This window comes from Pseudopodoces humilis, chromosome 12 (genome assembly GCF_049639895.1).
Source record: "Pseudopodoces humilis isolate 2021_Gansu_Grassland_sample_001 chromosome 12, ASM4963989v1, whole genome shotgun sequence".
Taxonomy (NCBI): domain Eukaryota; kingdom Metazoa; phylum Chordata; class Aves; order Passeriformes; family Paridae; genus Pseudopodoces; species Pseudopodoces humilis.
Genome location: NC_142211.1, coordinates 3,862,957 through 3,878,779, shown reverse-complemented (window position 1 = coordinate 3,878,779; position 15,823 = coordinate 3,862,957). Strand labels below are relative to the sequence as shown.

The window sequence follows — 15,823 nt, the reverse complement described above, 5'->3', positions numbered from 1 at the left end:
GTGTGTTTTCTGGTGCTCTTCTCTTACTAGTGACCATAACAAATGAGAAGGGATGACTATTGTCCCTTCTGCAGTAATAGCCCATCCCTCTTGGTTATATTTTCCCCCTTGATCTTGAATTAGTTTTCTATCTTTTTTAGTATATACTGGCTTACCTTCAGGGGAGATCTGTCCATCAGGAATTAAGGCTCCCTCAATCGTTATCTCACCTTTTACTGCTTCTTTTGCCTCTCTGTCCGCCAGCTTGTTCTCTTCCTCCAATTCTGAGCTCACCTTCTGGTGTGCCTTAATGTGCATAATTGCTACCTGCTCAGGTAGCTGGATTGCTTCCAGTAGCCGCAGTATCTCCTTCGCATGTTTGATGTTTTTCACTTGTGAGTTTAACAGTCCTCTTTCTTTCCAGATGGCCCCATGTGTGTGTACAACCCCAAATGCATATCTCGAGTCTGTATAGATGTTTATTTTCCTTATCTTTGCAATCTCCAGGGCATGGGTTAGAGCGATGATCTCTGCCTTTTGTGCAGAGGTATCTGTTGGCAAGGGTCCAGATTCTATTACCTCTTTGCAGGTGGTAACTGCATACTCGGCATGTCGCTTTCCACTGATGATGTAGCTGCTCCCATCAGTGAACCAGGTTTCTGCATCATCCAGCGGGGTGTCTTTCAGGTCTGGGCAGCTGGAGTAGGAAGCTTCGATGGTCTCCAGGCAGTCGTGGTGCACCGGCTCCCCTTGATTCCCACTGAGAAAAGAAGCTGGGTTGATAATGTTAGTTACAACTATCTCTACATCATCTTGTTTTACCATGATGGCTTGGTATTTCAGGAACCTTTGTGGGGAAAGCCAGTGCCTGCCCTTTACTTCTAGGACTGCAGACACTGTGTGAGACACCAATACAGTCATCTTCTGGCCCAGGGTGAATTTGTGTGCTTCCTGAATATTCAGCACCACTGCAGCAACAGCTCTAAGGCATCCTGGCCATCCCTTGGCTGTTGCATCTAGTTGTTTGGAGAAGTAAGCAACTGCTCTTCGGTATGGACCCAAGTCCTGGGCCAGTATTCCCAGGGCAATTCCCTGCTTCTCATGGGAAAACAGGAAGAACGGTTTACTTACATCCGGGAGTCCAAGCGCTGGAGCCGACATTAGGGCATTCTTCAGCTGGTGGAAGGCTTGTGTGGCCTCTTTTGTCCACTGGAGTTCTCTGTTCCTGCTTGTAATGAGCGCATGCAGAGGTTTCACAAACAACCCGTAGCTGTGTATCCATAGTCTGCACCATCTTGTCATTCCTAAGAATGTTCACAGCTCCTTCACTGTTTGAGGTTTCGGAGTTTGGCATATCGCTTCTTTGCAATCTTGCCCTAGAGTCCGCTGTCCAGCACTGATCTCATAACCCAGATAAATTACTTTTGGCTTCACTACCTGGGCCTTTTTCTTTGATACCCTGTATCCCTGAAGTCCCAGAAAGTTTAGCAGGCTTACAGTCCAGGCTATGCATGCCTCTTTTGTCTGGGTGGCTATGAGGATGTCATCCACATACTGCAGTATCTTTCCTTCTTCTGGGGGAGCCTCCCAGGATTCCAGATCCTTGGCAAGTTGCTCTCCAAACAGAGTAGGAGAGTTTTTAAATCCTTGGGGCAACACAGTCCAGGTGAGCTGGGATATGCGCCCACTTTTGGGGTTTTCCCATTCAAATGCAAAAATTTTCTGGCTGTCCTCATGAATAGGGAGGCAAAAGAAGGCATCTTTCAAGTCTAAAACAGTAAACCAAGTTAGCTCGGGTGTCAGGCACGTTAGTAGAGTGTATGGATTTGCGACTACAGGATAGAGATCCTCAGTTATTTTGTTAACAGCCCTTAGATCTTGTGCTATCCGGTATGACCCATCAGGTTTTCGGACTGGCAAAATGGGAGTATTGAACTCAGATGGGCACTCTTTTAACAAGCCTAACTGCAAAAAGTTTTCAATTATGGGACTAATTCCTTCCCTATCTTCTCTTTTCAGGGGATACTGTTTAATTCTGACTGGTTGTCTTCCTTCCTTGAGTTTGATTAATATTGGGAGTGCATTTTTCGCTCTTCCTGGTACATTGGAGGCCTACACTCCAGGAAATACTTGATTTATTATTTCTTCACTAATTTCCCCCTCTGTGTGGACGGCTGTCAACATTAGACTTAATGCCTCTATGTACTGTTCATCATTTACCTCCAGAATAACCTCTCCATTTTTAAATTTAATAGTTACTTGTAATTGTTCTAACAAGTCTCTACCCAACAGATGTCTCGGGGATCTGGGCAGATATAGGAATTTATGAATACCCCATTGCTTTCCAAGCTTATACTTTAATGGCTTGCAAAAATATGCTTTTTCAGGTTGACCAGTTGCTCCTATTACTGTTACATAATCCTTCCCCACAGGTGCTAAAGTCTTATTCAAGGCTGAATATGTTGCCCCCGTGTCAACCAGAAATTCCACCTCTTTCCCTTTTTCCCCCAGTTTCAATTTTATAACCAGTTGCCGTGGTTTAAAACCAGTAACTAAAAAATTACTATTTTTTTCTGTGAGATATGGATTTGAATAAGAGCAAAACAGGCTTAAAACTTAAAAGGAATAGAAACAGTTTATTAACAAACTAGAAGAATAAGAACACTAGAATAAACTTCCAGAAAACCCTTTTATCTCTCACCACTTAACTATTCTTTTGTACACATGATAACATAGAGACAAAAAAAACTTTAGAACTTTGGTGGTCAAAAACAGTCTCAGTTTCTGCTAGAGTCTTTCAGTCTTTGTAGAGAAACAGAAGTCTCTTTTTGCCGATCTATGGAGTTTTTAGAGTTCACTCCTCCCATTCCACATCACTCCGAGGTGTGCATGAGTCTAGGGATACTATTTTAAGGATGAGTTATTCAAAGGCAGAAGTCTTCTTCATCTGTCTCTGTGAGCCTTCCTGGAAAACAGCTTTTGCTTTGCCCTTCAAGGCTTCAAAAAATCTTCACTCTACCCATCTCCAGCAACTCACAGTATCACAATTACTCTCTCTTTTTTTTAAAAGTCCACACTTTGAACACTCTATTCTTCCCATACTCTAGTCATGAATTAAAGGAGTCTTTTAAACTACTATTATCCATCTCCATAGCTTTAACAGAAAGATATTTCAGCTGCACGCATCTTCTTATTCTCTCTTTCGTATTTAAACTTAACTCTTTCTCTCACTGTTTTTAGTGGTTCTATGATGTTTTTTGCATGTTGATTGTCTCTCTCGTTCTCTGTCTTTTCTGAGAAAAAGGAGTAATCTGTTCATTTATCCAAGTAGTAAAAGAATTAAAAGCTTTAGAAAGCTGCAAGAGTTCATAGTGTCAGGTTTCAGTCCAGCAGCAGAAACTGAAAACCAAGCTCAGCTGACCGACTCTGCTTCTCTTCCCCCCCCCCCCCCCCACGGCCTTGTCGGCCTGGAGGGGGGGAAGGAGGCCAGGACAGAGCTTGTTACCTTGTCAAAAGCCGGAAACAAAAGAGGGCAAGAGAACTCTGTCTGTACTTCTTAAGGGGGTGTTTACAAGTTGAATTCACTTTTTAATGGTCAGATCTGCTGTCAATTCTTGGAAATGACTGATAAGTGGTCAGGAAGAAAAACTCCCATCAGCCACCAGCAGCTCCAACTTCCCCTCTTTCTAAGCTGTCTTAAAGGTAAAGCTACCCCATGATACCAGTGGATCTTCTGGGGTGAGATCTACCGGTCCTCTTCAATCTTCATATGCAATCATTTTCCCTTTTTCCTGGTCTCCCTTTTCCTGGAAGCCACCCCGTCTCCGCTCTGGGCACTGATTTTTCCAGTGACCTTATTTCTTACAGATGGCACACTGGTCTCTGCCCTGTCAGGACGGGCCTTGTCTATATGATCCCTGTCCACGTTTTCCTCTCTCTCCCTCACTTACAACAGCTACAAACTTCCTCATTCCTTGTTTATATCCTTCTGCCCGATTACTAAAAACTCTCCACGCCTCATCCAACAAAGTCTCTAAGTTCCTCCCATCTGCCCCCCGAAACTTTTGGAGTTTACTTCTTATGTCACCCATAGACTGCCCCAGGAATAAATTAACTAACTGCTGTATCCCTACTTCAGACCCAGGGTCCAGTGATGTGTGACGGTGCATGGCATCTCTTAATTTTTCAAGGAATTCGGATGGTGACTCAGAGGGTCCCTGCTTGATTGCAAATAAGGCTGACCAATTTATAGTTTTGGGGATGGCTCTTTCCATCCCCTTTGCAATCCACTCCTGATACATTTCCAGTTTTTTCGATTCTGTTAATCTGTTTGGATCCCACTGTGGGTTTTGGAGTGGGAAATAATCTTTCACATCCAGTTGTTGGGTTTTATAATAATCTTCTGCCAGATCCCCTGCCGTTTTTATAATTAAATGTTTTTCTGTCTCGGTCAGTGCATCCAATAGTAATTGCATATCACTCCAGTCTGGATTGTGTTGTTTTATTATATATCGCAGACATTTAGCTGTGTTAACTGGATCATTGCGGTAATTTTTAGCAACCTTCTCCCATGCCTCCAAATCGATTGTGGAGAAGGGAACCTTAACCAATACCACTCCTCCCTCTGGTGCCACTGCCTCTCGCAGTGGTGCCTGAAATATGTGTGTCTGTTGTCTAGTGCGGTGTGCAACTGGAGGGGTGTTTACATCCCCTGAGTCCACATCCTCATCCTCCTCCCTTTCTGGTCTTATGTGGGGAGGCTTAAGCAAATCATCTGCCAGATCTTGTTCTTGGGCCACAGTCTGGTAAACCTTATCTGATTTTGTGCATCTTTGCCTTATGCTACACGCTGAACAACACCGCTTAAGCCTCCCCCTCTTAGTCTTATTCTCCTTCTCCAGGGCCAATACCAGAGGGTCAGAGGCAGCCCTGATCCCACAGTCCCTCTGCCATTCGGGGTGATTTTGAAGGGAGAAAAACATATCAGCATATGCCCTCTGCCCATTTCCCTTCCCTCTTGAGAAAGAGCATGAGTTGCAATAGCATGTTATAGTCCAAAGTTCCACTAGGTGGCCACTTTGCTCCCTCATCCAATTTATATAGTGGCCACCAGTCCTTACAGAATTTGATTAAATCCTTCTTGTTCTCAGTTCCTCCACGTCCAGCAATATTTTTCCAATGTGCAAGAATACAACCTAGCGGACTTGCTTTAGGGATTTCTTTACTTTGTCCAGTGCCCATTGTTTCCCTTTCTTGTCCTGTCCCGTTTCCACCCAAACTTTTCCTCACACAATTCCACTGCCTCTTCCCAGTATTCTTCTCACACACAGTTGCAATTTGTGGGCACCTTATGTGACTTTTCACACACAAACTTCAAAGTTTTCACTTTGCACATGAAGCATATGCCCTGATGGTTATTAAAGCAACAATACCAGCGTCTACCCACGGTTAAAACAAATATTAACCACTTTGCACTCAAGCACAACACTCCTCATTTACACTTGGGTTTGCTTCACACTGACTCCAGTCGCTTCGCTTTTTACGGCTGCCTCAGTCGCCCAAGGTCGGAACCGCGGATAGAGCTCCACACTTGCTCCGCACCTGTGGTGGGTCTCACTCGCTCATTCACACACCAAACACACTCAGTGACTCACGTGTCCTGACTTAGCATTCACACTAAACAAGGGTTCGCTCGACTCACCCCCAGAGTCGCTAGCGGGCTGCTCTATCAGCTCAGCGAGAACCCCTGCCCTCGTCGGCTGTGCTATCGGACAGGATCGATCCCTTTCCCTCTGTCCCCAGCCCCTCCTGGCCAGGTGCTTGCAAGCCCACCAGGACTGTGCTGTACGACAGACGTCTCTGGTCGCTTTACCAGCAGCTCTCCACTTGATATTTAATTCATACCTTTATTCGCAGGCCAGCAGGTTGTTGTCTGTCCCTGTGGTGAGCGAACCGAGGTTTGGGGACCCTCCTGGAAAGTCCTGGGGGCGCGCCAGGGAATCCGTTCCCCGGCCGCTCCCGCAGCCAGACAGAGACCCTCCTGGCTGGCTCGCCAAAATGAAGTGCGGAATAAAAGGAACCCTATAACTCGCAGAGTAGTTATAAGAGCAGGTATGAATTTATTCAGCGCTGAGGTGCATGGGGATGTTATAAATGCAATGGCAAAACAGGGTTAATACAAAAAGCGATTTATTATAAAACAATTTTAATCACAAACAACGAGAGAAAAAAACCACAATAAAATAAATCAGCGCAGCGCTGGGTGGACAGGGGTCTATACCCAGCGGTACAGATTTACCCAAATCCACGAAGGAGGGTAGACTGTCCGAGGTTTTTATAGGGATTTTGTGTCCTGAGGCCAAAACTCCGAGCAGTTACTGTTCAACAAAGAGTTTAGATGGTTGGTTGAATGAATTTCCTGGAACCGTGGAACTGAATCAATAGACGACTGGGCAGAGTCCTTTCGCATGTGAAAGGTTCTGAGTGCTTCCCGATTGTATCTTCGGTTGGGCTCTCAGGGTGAAGTGTCCAGGTCCGGTGCGGAGCCGATGGGTATCTCGGCTGGGCTCCTCTCATTGTTTGGCCTGATTGCATCTTCAGTCGGGGCTTGCAGGGTGGAGTGTCCAGGTGCGGTGTGGAGCCAATGGGCATCTCAGCCTGGCTCCGCTCATTGTTTAGCCTGATTGTCCGTGTCCTGCTCTTTCTTTCAGGCTGATAAACGTCGCCTAGGGTCGTTACCGCCTGAATGGGTAGTTACTGCTGGGTTTGGGGAAATTCTTCGGCCACACTATATTTTATATAATTTTTACATTGTTACAAATCCAGTTATATACTTATTTATTCTTTCACGAATTTTTATCCAAGGTTACATTTATCACACATTGGTGGAACAAGAGAAAACTCACTTAAGACTGCTGTACGGTATTGTTTTGAGAACCATAAACTATTTACAAAAATAGTCCTTGAGAGAGAAATGTTCTCAAGAAACTTTCCCTTGGGAAGAGGAATTTTCACTGACAGGCTGAAAACCTTTACAGGCTAAAAAAATCAGGTCCACACCCCACAGAACCAGGGGTACAGACAACAGAATAGGTTTAACTGTGGCTACCTGCCCCTCAGGTCTTGTAATTTGTACCAAGTGCTGGCTTTGCAGGCTTTGGCTATTCCCACCCATGCCGGAGAGCATCTGAGGCCAGCTGTTAATGGCCAATCACTGGGCTATTGGCTTTATGAGATAACAGTCACATTGACTCCAGTATCAATGAGCCCTGTTAAAACTATGCTTCTGCTATTCAGTCACTTTGCATTGACATGTGGGACATTGAGGTGTAATACGCTGTGCCCAAAAAGCTGTGGGACCCCTGTAGAACCAAACCCACCTCCCCTCTTTTCAGCTATTCGCGGTGCAGTTAGGGGTGCTGCTGGGAAAAGTATGAGTTGGGCTATATTGTTGTGAAAAATCAAGTTGTGATTCATGTCAATCGAATAGCACCCACCTATGTATGTGTGTCTGCGGGCAATGCAGACAGAAACCATGCGATTATTATAAAGAAAAGTTTTAAAAAACAGCTAAAGTAAGGCATGGAAGTAAAGTTTAACAAGGTAATTATATAGCAATAAGCTTTTAGCTAACAGTTTGTTTTAACAACAAAATTTGAAGTACTTGCAAGTAAGTAATATAAGCTTTAAACTACCTTGTAGTATAAGTTTTAAACTATCCTTTGTGCAAGCTATAAATTGGTTTTTGGGTATGGAAGTATTTGTAACCACTTAAAAAAGGGAAGTAGGACCAACATGAGCTGCAAAGTTCTACAAAGGCATTTTGAAACATGCTAACTTTGAGTTTTGTAATAACTGAGGAAGAGGCCCTATGAAGACATTTTTAGTCATGTTAGCTTCAGGTTGTGAAATGATTGAAAGAAGGCTTGCAGAATGCATGCTGATTGAGAGGAATGATGGATTTGTCTTTACAAACAAGCTGTGGGTCTGCTGGTAAATAAAACTAGCACTGAGAGATAAAAGAAATAATTGTATGGACTCCAGTGATTGATGAATGGAAAAAAAGATATTTGCCTTCACACACAAACTGTAGGTTTGCTGATAAATGAAATTGGATATTGAAAGATGAAAGAGACAATGGAGAAACACTATAAATTCCATAAGAATTAAAAGTTAAGAGGGAGGGTTATACATTAGAGGGGAATCTTAGGTATCAGGCATTCCGGGAAGTCTGTATCTCTCAAGTACCTCAGCCAATGGGGAAAGAGAGGGACCTGTGGTCAGGAAATTAGGATAAAAAGGAGTCTGCATCCTCCAAAATTTTGAGACACCCCAGGGGAATTCCCCATGGCCTCTCCCTTTATTCAAATAAAGTAAAAGTACTCCTCTGTCTCTTTTTTGGACATAAATCTCTGGTGTTTGTGGATTCATTTTCCTGACACTAAAAGAATATATTCTTGCTTAAGCAAACTGTATAACCAAAAATAATGCTAATGGAAAAAAAGATATTTTAAAAGAAGAATGGGAGGCTGGAGAGACATGAGACGACCATCTTGGACCACCTCCCCAACAGATGTCCAAAAAACCACAACTGCTAATTATGAAGAAAAAGCAAGTAGAAAATAACTGAAAAATTGAGGAAGTGAAGTGCCTAGAATGATATGAGACTACCGTTCAAACCCTGAGTTTGTGTGTTGCTTAGGGCAGAGACCCTCAATGCACCCAGCACTCTGTAAAATTTGCTCACCTTTCATCCAACAAATTAATAAATTTGCTATATTGCTAGACGTATTGGCAAGTCTAGCATTTTCATTTATAAGATTGCTCACGGCTGGGAACACACAGGGCAGCTGAGGGGTCCAAACCATTATCTTTATCTCTCCAACCAAGTCAGAGTCAATAACTCCTGGCAACACAAATAATCCTGTTGTCGAGGTGGAAGATCTACCAACAAGCAAAGCGTGGTAACCAGTTTTCAAGGGTCAAGAAATTTCCATAGGGAGACAAAATACTGAGCAATCAGACAATGTTACTGTGTTACTGGTTGATATGTTCAGTTTGGCGCTCCCTGCGGTGGCTGGATGTAGGTCAGAGATGGTCTAGTGTGGGGGGCTGGGCAGGTTGGAAGCTGACAGCTGCTCCTGGTTGCTGCATCTGCTGCTGTGTCCACTGTGGGATTTGTGTTTGCACGCATCGCCATCCGCCATTTGAGATGAGATCCCCTGTAAAGGCCGGCCATTCTGGTGGAACTTGAAGCTGCATAGATTAGCCTTAATTTCTGAGTGGCCTAAGGGCTCCATCTCTGGGTTTCCTCCCCTAGGGGTAAGTTGCACAGAGGCCACAAAGATTTTTGCTGGGGTGTTAAAGTCTCTGTCCTTAAGGGCTTTCTTTTTTATCTATATCCAATTATTATGCATATGAGAAGTGTTATAAATACATCCTATAATATTGGCTTTTTACAGAATATTGGAATGAATGTCAAATATATATATATTGTTAAAGTGGTTTTGCTACAGTTTTTATTTTAACTAAACTTAAGCATAGTAGTGGAATAGCCGATAGTCATGCTTGTCTGAGATAACATCCAGTGAACATATGATGGGGACCCCACTGATGATATGCCAATTATCAACATGTAGCTTCTGTGGAGAGAATGGACCAAGGACCAAACTGAAGGAGATAATGAAGATAGACACATGCTCTAAAAAGGCGGAGTGGCCATGCAAAACAGTTCTTGGAAAAGTTTAAATATGTATAACTGTTTATGGATATGCAACAGGCTGATGCAATGGAAATGGTATATAAAGGGTGTTTCCAAAACACCAGGTGTGCTCTTGGCAGAATGCCAAGCACCTGGCCGTTTTAACCCTTTGCTTTATTGTCTTTGTTGCCTATTGTCTTTTCTATTAAACCTTTTAAAATTTACCAGGAAAAGTGAAAGTCGTTTTTCACAGAAGGGAATAAGACCGGATCTTTTTCAGGGCCAGGTTTGAAAGGGTGCAGCTCCCCTTCACTGCCGGAGTCAGTGTCCACTGCATAAGCATCCCATCCTGTCCGGCCCAGCGGCTCTGAGATCGCTGGCAGAATAGCAGTGAGGCTGGAGGGGGTGACTGGGCTCTACCCCTGGTGCTCATTGGGGAGGGCGTGCAGACAGGGGACGGGGAGTGGGTTCTGGGCAGGTTTTAGTCCAGCACGGATGCCGGGGCCGTCTCAGACGTGGCCTCGCAAGCAGCCTCACGGCCCCCCTCTCTTTTAATCATGTCCATAACCACCCTCCAAGCAGGAAGCATTTGCAGCTCTGGCTTGTGTCCAAAGAGGGTGGCTAGGTCTTAGAGCTTAACACCAACCTTGTCCCAGAAGCAGAGGGTAAAAACAGAAGAGGAAGTGGCATCGGGAAACATGCATGACACCCGTCATAAAAGTGACTTAAGGTTGTGTTTTAGGATGGGGGAGCCATGCTTTCTCAAAAGAGTGAGCATAGTTTCATAAATGTCTCTCTCTTTGGACACGTTCTGTCCCATAGTCCCCCCAGCTCACCTGTCTCGTCACAGCTGATCAGGTGATTGTGGGCCCAGACGTGGTTCTTTCACTGCCACGATCAGTTCCGGGGGCACACCGAGTGCCACCAGTTAAGCCGGTTCTTTTTCTCACGTGGTGAGCACCAATTATCTGCAATGGAAAGAAAGGGGGACAACTGACTTGGTGATCAGAATCTGATTTTACTGTGGACTACATAAGCTTATATACCATTCTAGGAAAGCTAGTAATTTTTTCCTATGATTGAGATAAACATCATACAAACATACAAACAAACATGCATATTTCAACATTGATTCAATCTTCTTGCAATCTTCAAAGCTCTGTTTGTTCCTGCCAAGGCATCCTGGCTATCAGATCTCTTATGCTAATCAAGTCTTAAGGTACTTTCTGACTTTGTCATATAGCACAAACAAGGATCCAGCCATAAGATATTATTTGATGTTACTTGTGTACATTCCTTTAAATATTCGTAAGTTGGTTATGTTAGGGAACTTTTCCAATAAATATTAATAAAGTTTGGTTTTAAAATATGTTAGGGAAAACCCTCCCAACTAAGGCCTTGGCTCTGGCCAAGCTATGGCCCTGGCTGGCAGGGAAATATGCCATCAAACCCAAGTGTTTCTGTACTAAAAATGAAATCAAGTTACTTTGACTTGTAAATTTAGTCTTGTAAAAGCTTGACCCCTTTTCAAGGTAAAATTGCAAGATATGCTGTGGGTAAAATCTTTCTAAGTCATTGCTATGAAAAGGGGCTCCCCAGCTATAACAGACCCTGGGAGATGGTAAGCATTTAAGCAGTTATAAATATTTTTGTTTTGTAGTGCTTATTGTTTTGATTGGATGTATTGTCTTACTGTTCATAATAGGATAAGTGCATATTATGCTAAACACCCTTCTGTTGTAGTGCATTTAAAAATCATGCTATGTCCCAAGGGTAAAACTCACCCTCAGTCTGTGTAATGTTAGTCCCTACCTGAAAACCTTTTCCCCTTCCCCTGTCCCATTGGCTGTAACTTCCCTGTGTCCTCTGATCACCCCTGCCCCCTAGTATAAGAGATAAGACCCAGGGCATTTTGGTCTCTTTCTTGCCCTGGATGGACCACGTACAATAAACCTGGGAATACTCCAAGCAAGTCTGAGCCTCCTTTGTCTAAGATACTTTTAGTTCATGTTGTATCCACTCCAGGTTCCCTCTCCTGCCCGTGTTCTGTGAAGAGCAGGCCTCTCACCACGGGGGGTAGAACGGAGGGGTCCCCCAGGAGAAGATTGCTACACCCTTCTGTGTTTAACAGGTTAAGTTATGTTCATATTATAGTTGTTAAGGCTGAAAACAGAGGTGAGTAATGACAACCTATTCAGCTACCACAACAAACAGAGCTTATTTACCTTATTGTAAACACATCTAATTAGTGAAATGGCAAATATGTCTTGTGATTGACTAGTGCTCACTAGGTCAAAGCCTGCACAAGCTTTGAAACCTTTTAAATGATCCTGTTTAAAAAACCATTGCACTCCAACTTGACACCCAACGCTCGTCAACTTAAAGCTTTTTAAAAAATTGACCAAGATACCATAATGTTGAGGCTTTTGCAGGTGTGCTTGGCTTACAGCCTCTTTACAGAGCATGCTGACCCTAACAGTAGACTGCCAAAGAAAACAAGGTGATAAATATTCCTGCTTGTTTAGCAAGAACAAGGATCAAACAAAGGTCTGCAAACATCTGGTAATTTGCTTTAAGATAAAGATAGTAACGTGTTTAGAGAAGAACGCAAACAGTGTTATAAATTAGAGCTATAAGTTTGTATTCTATTTTTAGATGCTTGGCTTAAACTATATAAATAATGCAAGAGCAAAAAATAAAGGTCTCGGTTCCACATCATATTGGTGTGCTGTCTGATTCCTGCCTTAAGATTGGACTTAACATCTTGGTGACCTCTACATGATGAGCTTCGGTCCCAGATGTGAGCAGTCTGGCATGATCTAAGGCTGAAAAGAAGAAGAATCCCACGGCGGTTGCGACCGGGCGTCCGAGAGAGACGCGTGTGGCCACGGATCGACCGGTGAGTCGGCAGCCTACGAGCTAGAAATTGGTGGGATGGGCAATGCTGTATCAGCCGTGGAGAAAGCTACAATAGAAGCCTTGCTCTGGATGAGTCAGAAAGCGGGGACTCCTTTAGATCGTACACTTCTGACAGATTTATTATTTTGGGCAAAGCGGCAGGGATTAATCACTGAGACTGACGATGTTTTTACTAATGCCGCCTGGAAAAGGGTGGGAGAAGATTTATGGCAAGCTGTACAGTCTGGCTCAAAAGAAGCTAAAGCTCTAGTGTAAACGTATCGTCAAGTTAGACTAATGATAGAGCAGCTGGGTGCAGAAGTTGAGATCGAGGCAGCTGTGAAAGGGGTTTACGCTGTGGCAGAAGGAAAAGCAGCTGAAAAGTTGAGTAACAAGCAGCCAGGGAGTGAAAATGACTGTGATCGGAGTAACGAAAATATTACTACCCCTCATATGGTTGCTGCTCCAGCTTGTAAGGGACCCTATGATGATTTGATTCCACCATGGGACGGTAATTCCCAAGTCCCGGAGACATCGTCCCCTGTAAACCCCTCAATGTCACCCTTTGCTCCACTGCTGCCTATGGAAGTAGATCCAGTCTTGGCTCCCCTCCCTCCTGATTCTGATACTGAATCGGAGGCATTAAAAACTCTATTATCACAGCAAGCAAGAGTTATGACGCAGCTTTTACAAGAAATGCAACGTTTAGATCGAGATGCAAAGTCTACTACTGTAAAACAAGCATATAAAAAGGCACACGATGCAATTGTGAGTGGACTTAAGAACATTGAAAGTCAATTAGGAGATCTAAATGATAGTGTGCCGGGACCTTCCCCTTTAACACCTAAACAGCCATCTCCGGGGCCGTCACAATCTTTGTCATTAAGCAAACGCAAGGTCCTTTTGAATTATGTAAAGAATGGGGAATGGTCTGTGGAGGAGGCTGATAATTATCTTTGTTCCAAGTATGGAACTGTGGCTCGAATAACGCCAGAGGAAAAGAGAGAAATAAGAGAATGGCAGCAACAATATTCTCCACATGTTCAAGCAAAACAAGACCCATGATCGATAGGAGAAAAATTATCGCAGTGGATAAGTGGGGAAAAAGATCAAGACAACCCCCCCAGATCCACCAATAGATCCAAAATTTGATATGGCAAAAAGATGGAAAGGGGTTGTGACTAATGCAGAATTAACTGGGAATTTTCAATTCTTTTCTGTGCCAGTTATTACCACACCAGCAGGGGGAGACTGGGAACCATTAAATTGAAATTTAGTATCTCGCTTGCAGAAGGCAGTGATGGATTATGGAATTGATAATCGCCTGATCAAGAGGCAAGTAGAGGCGATAATAAAATATCAACAGCTAGTGCCGGCAGATATAAAGGGTCTATTTGAAATGTTGCTTGGGCTGACTAGCTACATGTTATTTCAAGAAAAATGGCAAGAGCGCTTGGAAGCAAAACAAGTTGAGAATTTAGATTTGCCAGTTGGAGATCCACTGCGTACAGCTTCCCTGGAACAGTTAATGGGCACGGGTGTTTATAGTGACCCACGGCGACAAGCTGCACTGAATACTCGTGTATTAACACAATCTAAGGCTGCTGCCTTAGAAGCCTTTTCAGCACTGCCGCAAGTGGGGAAACCTCATCAGCCGTACTTACAAATCATGCAAAGCCCTGTTGAACCTTTTCTCAGCTTTGTCAACAGGATTAAGGAAGGGGTGGAAATAGCACCAGATGTGCCACATGACATGAAAGATACCCTAGTAAAGGAGATTGCTGTACAAAATGCAAATCGTAGTTGTAAGAGATTAATTGCTGCCTTGCCTGCTGGAGCGAAATTAATGCAGATTATCGAGCAATGTTCACGCGCACCTCTAGAAGAAGAGAAGGAAAAGGCCATGATCCATGCCTCCGCATTGGCTGCGGCTTTGCAGAAATTTCCCGTGCAGGGAAAAGGGGATAAAGGTCCCAATCCCAATTGTTTTAATTGCAGCCAACCTGGTCACATTCGAAAAAATTGTCCAAACAAAGGAAAACCTAATGCTGTTACCCTACTAAGCGCTGCTTTTATAGGTACTTGTCATCGTTGTAATAAATTTGGGCACAAAGCGACTGAATGCAGATCAAAATTTAAGAAAGATGGAACACCTCTGCAACCCATTCTGGGAAACGAGAAGAGCCGTGTGAGGGGTGCGGCGATCCAAAACCTCCCGACAGTGATGGCTGCCTCTCCCACATCACATCAGCAACAAGAGGCAGCACCGGAGTCAATTTAGCAGTGGCAGACACCATCACAATCTTAGATATAAAAGTTCATGTGATCCCTTCAACAGAAGAAAGACCTTTAGGTTATGGTCTGTCTGCTTTATTAATTGGAAGATCATCAGCATCTCGAGTTGGCCTTTTTGTGTTACCAGGGCTTATAGATAGTGACTACACAAGAGTCATCATGATAATGGTGTCAAAATTTAATCCTCCTGTAACAATACCCAAGGGCAGTAAAATTGCACAATTAATACCCTTTAAAGCACAAGTTCCGAGACCGAATCAAGACAAAATTAGAGAAAAGGGAGTTTTCGGAAGTACCGGAATGGCCATAATGTTTGCTGAAGCCGTTGGACAGAACCGGCCAACTAGGCTAGTTACCCTCACTCATCCTGAAGATAAACAACAAGTTTCAACAGAAATGATGATGGACACAGGTTCAGATGTAACCATTGTGCCTCAACAATATTGGCCTAATAGCTGGCCATTGAAAGCTGCATCTGTAAATATCTCGGGAGTAGTGGGAACTGCCCCCACAATGGAAAGTACCAAATTTATTAGAATAGAAGATGCAGAGAAAAATATTGCTTTTGTGAAACCTTATGTAATGCAAACACCTTTGTGGATACTAGGATGTGATGCTTTAGCACAATGGAAATTAACCCTTACAACTCAGGTTTTTTGAGTGCGGCCACTGAGCAAAACAAACCCCCCACCATAAAACTGACATGGAAAACAGATGACCCAGTATGGGTTGCACAGTGGCTGCTTCCCATTGAAAAGGTGGGTCATTTGAAAGAATTAGTAGATGAGCAACTCCGCCTCAATCATATTCGTCCTTCTACTAGTCCCTAGAATACTCCTATCTTTGTGATACAGAAAAAATCAGGAAAATGGAGATTGTTACATGATTTGCGAGCAGTGAATGCTCAGATGCATCCACTAGGAGCTTTGCAACCTGGATTGCCTTCCCCTG

At 43.7% G+C, this 15,823-nt stretch overlaps 1 pseudogene; it reads left to right on the top strand.

The window, feature by feature from the left end:
* The first annotated feature begins 12,613 nt into the window (after positions 1-12,613).
* Positions 12,614-14,858, top strand: LOC148183290 (uncharacterized; annotated as a pseudogene).
* Positions 14,859-15,823: the final 965 nt, after the last annotated feature.